Below are 10136 nucleotides of genomic sequence, written 5' to 3' on the forward strand. Positions count from 1 at the left end.
GGAATTCCCTTGCTATCTCCACAATCCAGCAAATGCCAGTAATTTAACCTCTGCTTCCTTTACCTTTTCTATATCCAGTTTGTACATCTGGAAGTTCACATACTGCTGAAGCCTAGCTTGAAGGATTTTGAGCATAACCTTGCTAGCATGAGAAATGAGCACAATTGTGTAGTAGTTTGGACATTCTTTGGGATTGCCCTTCTTTGGAATTGGAAAGGAAATTGACCTTTTCCAGTCTGTGACCACTGCTGAGTTTTCCAAACTTGCTGGCAGATGGAGTGCAGCACTTTAACAGCATCATCCTTTAGAATTTGAAACAGCTCAGCTGGAATTCTGTCACCTCCACTAGCTTTGTTTGCAGTAATGCTTCCTAAGGCCCACTTGACGTCACAATCCGGGATATCCAGCTCTAGGTTCGTGACCACACCACTGTGGTTATCTGGGTCATTAAGACCTTTCTGGTATAGTTCTTCTGTGTATTCTTGCCACCTCTTAAGTTTTGTGTGAAACAAGTTTTGTGTGAAAACTTATTTCCACACAAAAACCTTTTACACAATGTTTATAATCAGCTTTATTCCTAACTGCCAAAACTAGGAAGCAATAGGTATGTGAGAGGGACCCTGAGTTTGCTGCCTCAAGTGGAATGGACACCGAGATGTCCTGACTCGATATAAGGCCGGATTTCCCTGCAGTGACTTGAATGCAGGCTCGTCTTTCATCTCTCAAGAAGAAGGGATTTCTGAAATCCCTGGGGAGTACCTATAGCTGAGAGAAGCCTCCCCTTGAGGTGCTTGTGGAATGTTGGCATTCCTCTTGAGTCGAAGCCAGGAAATCAGCTCTCATCTCGAGACGATTTGGGGTACACGGAACTTTTCTCTAGTTTCTGTGCTGTAACTGGTGTTACTCTAGACTTGGGACGGTGTTCTCGGGGAATCTGTGGAGTTGCCTAAAGGAAGTCAAGCCACGTGTCGTGTTTGATGGGGAATACGGGATGGTTCTGCATCCAAGGCAGGGGATTGGGGCCTCATCTGGAGTTGATTTGGGGTACACGGAGCACTTTTCTGTTGCTGCGGGGACCTCAAGGTCCCTCTAGACTTGTGAAAGTGTGCTTGGGGACTCTCTAGAGTTCCATCAAGGAAGTCAAGGCTCCTTTCATGTTTCATGTTTGACGAGGAACACGGACTTGCTCTGCACGCAATACAGTGCAATCGGGCCTCATCTCGCGGCGATGGGGAAGTCTCATGGTTTTTCTTCAGTTGCGGCGGGAATCTGGGGTATGTTCTCGACTTACGGCGGGGATGGCCCTTCAAAACTCGTGTTGGTTCAGCGACGTGAGGACTCCTGTCTTGATGCGAGGGACACCCTTTCCTCTCCTTCAGCGGGTGAATGGATAAATAAACTGTGGTACACCCTGACAACAGATTATTGCTTGACTATGAAAAGAAATGAGCTCTCAAGCCATGAAAATACATGGAGGAAACTTAGATGCATAGTATTAATACTAAGCGAAAGAAGCCAATGTCAGAAGGCTACACACTGTACGATTTCAACTACGTGACATTCTAGAAAAGACAAAACATGGAGATAGTCAGATGGCGAGTGGTTGCCAGGGGCTGAAGTGAAGAGAGATGAGTTGGCGGAGTGCAGAGGATTTTCAGGACGACGAAAGTACATGATGGATACACATGGCTGTGCATTTTCCAAACCCATAGAACACCAAGAGTGAACCCTAATGTAAATAAATTGTGAACTTGGGGTAACAATGATGAGTCAACGTAGATTCATGAGTTATAGCAAACGTCCCATCTGGAGAAGGATCTTGATAAAGGGATGACAGTGCATGAGGGGGGCAGAGGTGCATGGGAAATCTCTGTACCTTCCCCTCAGTTTTGCTGTGAACCTAAAACTGCTCTAAATTCTCATAAGGAAAGTGCTTTCACATACATTATTCTTATAACCCTGTAAATTATGTTTTTTATAAAAGACATCCTTTTTACCAAATCTTTTCTTTTTTTTTAAAGATTTTATTTGATTAAGGCTGTTCCAAGTCTTAACTGCAGCATGCAGGACCTTTAGTTGAGGCATGCTTGCAGGATCTAGTTCCCAGACCAGGGATTGAACCTGGGCCCCTTGCATTGCAATCATAGAGTCTAACCCTCTGGATCATTAGGGAAGTCTCATTTTCCCAAATCTTTCATTATTAATCACATATTTTTGCCCTGAAAGTGGCAGTGGGTCTATATTCCCACCTCTCTATAATTTTTCATTGAAATGACTAACATTTATTTAGCTTTAACGATATACTAGGCACTTTCCCTAAGACTTCTTGTTGAAAACTTTGTCAAAAGAGGTCTTACGATCCCAAGTTTAGAGTCTAGCTGACCATCCCTTGGGCCATGCATCTGTCCTGTCACTTCAACCCTCTTACCTTGGCCTCTGCACCTAATCATGACCCTTTTCTCTCCTGCCTTCTAGTTTCGTCTCCTGTCCAAGCAGGGCTCTCGTACCTCGGGACCTGGCCCAGGAGATGGGTCCCAGTTCCACTGATATTGGCCATGCTCACCCCTCGGACCTCCCTGTCCTCAGGGAGTTTGAGGCAGGCACTGCCTTCAGGACCCTCCTTGGGGATGGCCCATCTCCACCAACTTCATCCTGGAGCTTTCTGGAAGCAAAGCGATTCTGACCCTGGAGCACTTTCCTCACAAGAGTCAAGGACACACACACCCAGCAATTTAAGAGGATGCCAGAGGCAGGGCTGTGAACGCAGCCTGAGGAATGTGGATGGCGACCATGAAGTGAGCTGCTGATGGAGAGTTCACTTCCAGAAAAGGGGAAGGTCTTGGCTAATCTGCCTCCAGACCTAGGGGCTGCTTTCCTCCCAACTGCAGATAACGCTGGCTATCAGAAGACACTTGGACTTTCCTAGTGGTTAGGAATCTACCTGCCCATGCAGGGGACAAAGGTTTGATTCCAGGTCCAGGAAGATTCCACGTACTGAAGGGTAATTAAGCCCGTGTGCCACAACTACTGAGCCCAGAAGCCACAACTACCCTCGTGCCCTAGAGGCTGTGCTCTGCAACAAGAGAAGCCACTGCAATGAGAGGCCCATGTACTGCAACTAGAGAGCAGCCCCAGCTTGCCACAACAAGAGAAAATCCCACGCGTCGCAATGAAGACCCAGCACAGTCAAAAATAAACAAATAAGTATATAAACTAACTAGTTTTGATAAAAGAAGAGGACACACACTTTTGGAAAAACAAAAGAATGCCCAGCTTGAAAATTAAACCTGATAAGACCTGTCAGGGCAGGGGCTGGCCTTTCTGAGCAGAATGGTCAGATTACATACAACTTCAACTCACAGACTCGGGACTGGTCTGGGTTGGGTGAAGAAACACCTGAGAACTTCTCCCACCTTTGTGAAAAGTGGGGAGCAGTGTGAGGGGTCAGGGAGGACATCACATGGGGGGAGGTTCCTGAGGCCACAGCCTGCAGGGAAATGGGGCCCTTTCCAGCGTCTGGATGGGAGACTCACATTATAGCCTACTTTGTAGTCTATAGGGCTTCCCATGTGGGTGGTTCAGATGGTAAAGAATCCACCTACAATGCAGGAGGCCCGGGTTCAATCCCTGGGTCAGGAAGATACCCTAGAGAAGGGAATGGCTACCCACTCCAGTATTCTTGCCTGGAGAATCCCAAGGACAGGGGAGCCTGGTTGGACTACATACAGTCCATTGGGTCACAAAGAGTGGGACACAACTGAGTGACTAACATGTCATAGTTTATAGGCTTGGGTAGTAATTTATTTCTTTTTTCTCAGCGAGGTGGAGAGAGGAGGGGAAGAGAAGGCAGGCCAAAAACAAATCTTCTGACAACCTTTGAATTAGGTGTCTTCACTGTATTGGAAGAAAATATTTGGCTACTGGATTAAAACCTAAAACCCTGAGAATAACAATAAATAAACAAAGCACAGTGGATGAGCACCCCAGGGGAGGGCTGAGCACTTGATCCAGAACTGCAAATGCAAACTTGAACTCTTTTTGAAGTTTTAAGCTTGCTCTTTGAAATTCATCCAATGTTGCATTCTGCCCATTAATGTTTATTTTAATATGAAAATGATACTCTTTGTCCTCCAAAATCTTCAAACAAAACCCAGTGTTCCAGGAAGGTGTGGCAGGGAAACACATAGCCCAGTTTCATGTATCTTGGAGTTGAAATAAGCAGGTATCCAAAATCTCCATGCATTTAGAGCAACTGGCAGCTGACCATCTCTCTGCCGTGGGTGACAGAGACAGACTGGAGACCCCAGGTGCTGGGTGATAAAGGGAGGCAGAAGGACTGCTCTCCAGGGGAGGATGGCCAGAGACACTAGGACGGTCCATCTTGGGGTCAGCAAACAGGGGTCGCACCCGCTGCCAGCACCCTCGGTGTCCTCATTTGGGTCTGCATGTGCTCAGGTGTGTGAGGCTGTGATTACAGAACTGACATTCTGCAGATTATGTGAGCTGCCCTGTCCACGGCCAAGAGACACCTCAGATTTGTTCCATTTCCTCACAGGACTCATTTTCAGAAGGCTGGCACTCATCTCACAGCCCTGGGGCTCAGGCACATCTGGCTGCCTTTGCTTTCTCCTTCCTCTTTGGGACGTGGTTTACCACATCGAGTTGTGCCGTACGTTCTGAGCTGTGCCTTTTGACCTTCACCCCAAAGCGTGATGTGGCCCCACTCCAGAGCACAGTTACATCCTACAGGAAAAATTAGGTCAGCTGTCATTGAACAAAAAGCGGGGACTTCCATTTTTAGAGATATGGTGTGGAAAGCAAACTGTTATAAGTATTGGGTAATGCAAGATGTTGCTGTTGTTTAGTCACTGAGTCGTCTTTGACTATTTGTGACCCCATGGACTGCAACACAACAGGCTTCCTTGTTCCTCACCATCTCCCAGAGTTTGCCCAAGTTCATGTTCAATGAATCGGTGAGGCCATTCAACCATCTCATCCTCTGTCACCCTCTTTTCCTTCTGCCTTCAATCTTTCCCAGTACCAGGGTCTTTTCCAATGAATCAGCTGTTCACATCAGGTGGCCAAAGTATTGAAGCTTCAGCTTCAACAACAGTCCTTCTGGTGAATATTCAGGGTTGATTTCCTTTAGGATTGACTGGTTTGATCTCCTTGCAGTCCAAGCAACTCTCAAGAGTCTTCTCCAACATCATAGTTCAAAAAAATCAATTCTTTGGTGCTCGGCCTTCTTTATGGTCCAACTCTCACATCCCTACATGACTACTGGAAAAACCGTAGCTTTGCCTAGACAGACCTTTGGTGGCAAAGTGACATCTTTGCTATTTACTTAATATGCTGTCTAGGTCTGTCATATCTTTCTTTCCAAGGAACAAAGCATCTTTTAAATTCAGGTACAAGATAAAATTGGAAGATAACCACTAGAAAAATAGAAATAGAATGTATAACTTCCAAAGTAGCAGCAGCAAAGAAAGAAAAAGAAATCAAGAAAAGTCAATTATTCTAGCAGAAAGGAGAGAGAAGAAATGTACCTATAATATACATACACATCATGAACAGAAAACACAAAATAATACAGTAAGTTTTTAAATCACAATAAATATGAGATCCATAAAATATGTATTAAAAGATAATAATAAGTATAATATAAATGTATTAAACTTATGTTTGTTACACAGATTTAACTCAGCTAATGGAAAAGGATACAACCCATGGAAGATTTAATACAGCTGACTATAAACATATGGAAAGAGTTCTCAGCCTCCCTGGTAATTAAAGAAACAATGAATTCACATATGGATTTTCAAATGACAACCCTTAGTGCTGAAGGGAGTGGGTAACTTGGCATCCTTTTAAAATGTTGACTGTAAAATGAATTGGAACACATTTTCCGGAATAGAGTCTGCAACATGTATCAAAAGCCTTAAAATATATGCACCTAGCAATTACACTCTGAGGAAATAATCAGATAACATGGGCAAAAAAGTATCTGCAAGGATATTCTAAGAAATTATTTATTATATAAAAAACCTGAGATATAAATATCCAACAATTATATTACTACTACAGTTATCACTACTACTACTCATAGTGATAAAATATAGCATTTATTAAGAGTTTATTGCATAGCAGCACTGTTCTAAGTGCTTTACCGATAAACACATTTTGATCTCCATTATAAACTGTACGAGGTGGGTATTATAATCACCCCATCTTATAGGTAAGAAAATACAGGCAACACAGAATTTAGTAATTTGCCTGAAGCTATCCTGCAATACTTTGGCCACCTCATGAGAAGAGTTGACTCATTGGAAAAGACCCTGATGCTGGGAGGGATTGGGGGCAGGAGGAAAAGGGGATGACAGAGGATGAGATGGCTGGATGGTATCACTGATTTGATGGACCTGAGTTTGAGTAAACTCCAGGAGTTGGTGATGGACAGGGAGGCCTGGCGTGCTGCGGTTCATGGGGTTGCAGAGAGTCGGACACGACTGAGTGACTGAACTGAACTGAACTGAACCAACCCTGTGATCAAAGGGAAGAACCCCCCCTCACTTTTTTCTTAGGAAGTTTCTGTTTTAGGGGGCTTGTCCCTTCTCACTTCAAAATGCTTTTGGGGGACACTCACTACAGTTGAGAGCTGAAGGTCTAAGGCACAGACAGCTAGTGCCTGATAATAACCCCCGCAGGAAGTACTAGAGCCCTTGAGGTCCCCTCCCTCAGGCTGACCTCGACTGTTCTATTTTTGTCATTTCTGGTTAATTTTATGTCATTCCAGTGATTAACCTTTTGTGAAAGACAGAATGACACGGGGGACCAGCGAAGACTATGTAGCCGGTATGATGGCCGATCCAACCAGTGAACACTGGGACAGATTTTTCATAAAAGCCACAGTGTTTTCCCAGTTTATAGGCTCTTCTAGAACCCCGCCGCTGCCCACTTTGCAGGGGAACCTACATTCTCTCCCCACAAATCTGGGTGGGTTCTCCAGAATCACTGCAACACTTGCGTTTATGAGATTATGCAGCCAATAAGAAACATGTTCTTAAAGAATGAAATGGCAACCCATTCCAGTATTCTTGCCTGGAAAATCCCATGGACAGAGGAGCCTGGCGGGCTACAGTCCATGGGATCACAAAGAGTCAGACACGACTGAGGGACTCAGGACTTGCACACATGCAAAAAACATGTTCTAGGCAATACTGTGTTTTAATAACACTAAACATGGGAAACAAACTGTACTGTAAATTGTCACACTGTAAACACACATATGTATGTTAGTATAAAAGCTATATTGACACTCCGGCTATTTAGTTGAAGGAACAAGTATGGAGGCATCACTCACTGAAATATGAACAACCCTTGTTCTGGGTACCCGAATCACAGGGAACTTTTCGTCTCTGCTTACTTTTCATATTTCTACAAGGAAATTACTCATATTACTCATGCAATGTGAAATAAAGAACTTGTAACTTCAAAGATCGAAAAAGTCATTGCGGTAGGTGGGGTGGGTGGGGTGGGAGTCAGAGGAGGGAGAAGGCATCTCCTGCCAGCCAAGCTGGATGCTTATTTCCTTCTGAAGCTTCCTGGTCCCTCGGAGCCTAAGGTCAAAGGTCCCCAGCATTTGAGCCAGCCAGGGTCTTTTCCGTCAACCCCCAGCATCTCCAGCTGTGCCTCTCATCTGTAATCTGTCCAGGGTCAGCTGCTTAGCCTTTGTTCTCTTGGTCCAATCCAAGGAGACACTCAAGTACTTGGGGACTCATATAGGTGTTTCCTTTCTGTCATCCGAGGAAATGAGGCCAGGTGTATGGTCCACAGTGGCAGACAATAGCGATTCATTAAATTCATTCAACAAATGTTGACTGGATGCCTACAGTGAGACAGACTCCATTTTCAGGCCAAGCAACTTTGCATTCAAGGACAGTAAACTAAATCAGCCTCTTCCAATTCACTTCTCTAGTGCTTTTATTTTTTTTTTAAATAAAGATCACAACAATAAGTTACCTTTGATATAAGCCACAAACTCCTCTTGTGGTAAGATTATAAAAGTTTTTGGGAATTCCCTGGCTGTCCAGTGGTTAAGACTCCATGCTTCCAATGCAGAGGACACAGGTTCAGTCCCTGGTCAGGAAACAAGGATCCCACATGCAGTGGGGCACAGCGAAAAAATAAAAATAAACAAAACAAAACAAAAAAATCACAGAGCTGAATATTGAAGAACATTAAAGATCTGAGCATTAAAAAATAAGTTTTTTGGGAGTAAGACTTTTGCTTCCCTGGTGGCTCAGATGGTAAAGAATCTGCCTGCAATGTGGGACTCCTGGGTTCAGTCCCTGGGTCGGGAAGATCCTCTGGAGAAGGGAACAGCTACCCACTCCATATTCTGGCCTGGAGAATTCCATGGACAGAGGAACCTGGTAGGCTATACACTTTCACAATAAGTTCATACATACAAACAAATGTCCAAGTAATTATTTGATTGTGACTTACTCACTGAAATTCTTTTAAAAATTTAAAAAAAATTATTTATTTTAATTGGAGTATAACTACTTTACAATTTTGTGAGGGTTTTCGCCATACATCAGTATGAATCGGCCGTAGGTATAAATGTGTCTCCTCCATCCCACTACTGGGCATATATCCTGAGGAAACCAGAATTGGAAAGGACATATAAAAAAAAAGACATGTACCCCAATATTCATTGTAGCACTATTTACAAAAGCTAGGACATGGAAGCAATCTAGAGGTCCATCAGCAGGTGAATGGATAAGGAAGTTGTGATACACATACACAGTGGACTATCACTTAGATTCTTAAGTGAGTTCCTCAGTTTTTAATCACGTTCTGTAGCATCCCTGCCCATCCCCCAAATGAAATCAAGGCTGCAGGACAGAAGCCACTCGGCTACACTGTTACCATCCAGCTGCACTTTTAAAGCAGCGAACTGTTAGTCTCCTTTGGATGGAACTGTCCTGCCTAACGGAAGTTTGGAAAACACTTCCTGCCGAAAGCACACCTTTCCTCTCCGGCTTGCCCAAGTCTGAGCAGGCAGTCTGAGGAGGCTGACAGTCCTTCAGATTCAAACCTGCCCTCAGGAAATACCCTCAGCATTTTTGGGTGCAAACCTCAAGAGTTTCTTCCCTGGGATCCCATTTTTTACCCTTCCCTGGATCATCCCAGACCTTCTAACCCTTCTTACAAAAGCCGTATGTAGATTGACAGCTTCCAGAACCCTTAACAACAGGTGAGCTTCTCCTTGAAATAGAATGCTGATGAGTTTAGCCTTTTATCTCTTACAAATTCTATTACTCTTTGTTTTCACTTATTTCTTTAAAATTTTTTAAAATTTTATTTATTTTTAATTGAAGGATAATTGCTTCACAATATTGTGTTGGTTTCTGCCATACACCAACGTGAATCAGCCATAGATATACATATGTCCCCTCCCTCTTGAACCTCCCACCTCCAACCCCATCCCACCCTCTAGGCTGTCACGAAGCTCCTGTTTGAGTGCCCTGTCATAAAACAAATTCCCCCTAAAATCAGGAACAAGACAAGGGTGCCCACTCTCACCACTACTATTTAACATAGTTTTGGAAGTTTTGGCCACAGCAATCAGAGCAGAAAAAGAAGTGAAAGGAATCCAGATAGGAAAAGAAGTGAAACTCTTGCTGTTTGCAGATGACATGATCCTCTACATAGAAAACCCTAAAGACTCTACCAGAAAATTACTAGAGCTAATCAATGAATATAGTAAAGTTGCAGGATATAAAATTAACACACAGAAATCCCTTGCATTCCTATACACTAACAATGAGAAAACAGAATGAGAAATTAAGGAAACAATACCATTCACCATTGCAACAAAAAGAATAAAATGCTTAGGAGTATATCTACCTAAAGAAACAAAAGACATATACATAGAAAACTATAAAACACTGATGAAAGAAATCAAAGAGGACACAAACAGATGGAGAAATATACCGTGTTCATGGATTGGAAGACTCAATATTGTCAAAATGGCTATTCTACCCAAAGTAATCTATAGATTCAATGCAATCCTTATCAAGCTACCAACGGTATTCTTCACAAAACTAGAACAAATAATTTCACAATTTGTA

This window comes from Cervus elaphus, chromosome 23 (genome assembly GCF_910594005.1).
Source record: "Cervus elaphus chromosome 23, mCerEla1.1, whole genome shotgun sequence".
Taxonomy (NCBI): Eukaryota; Metazoa; Chordata; class Mammalia; order Artiodactyla; family Cervidae; genus Cervus; species Cervus elaphus.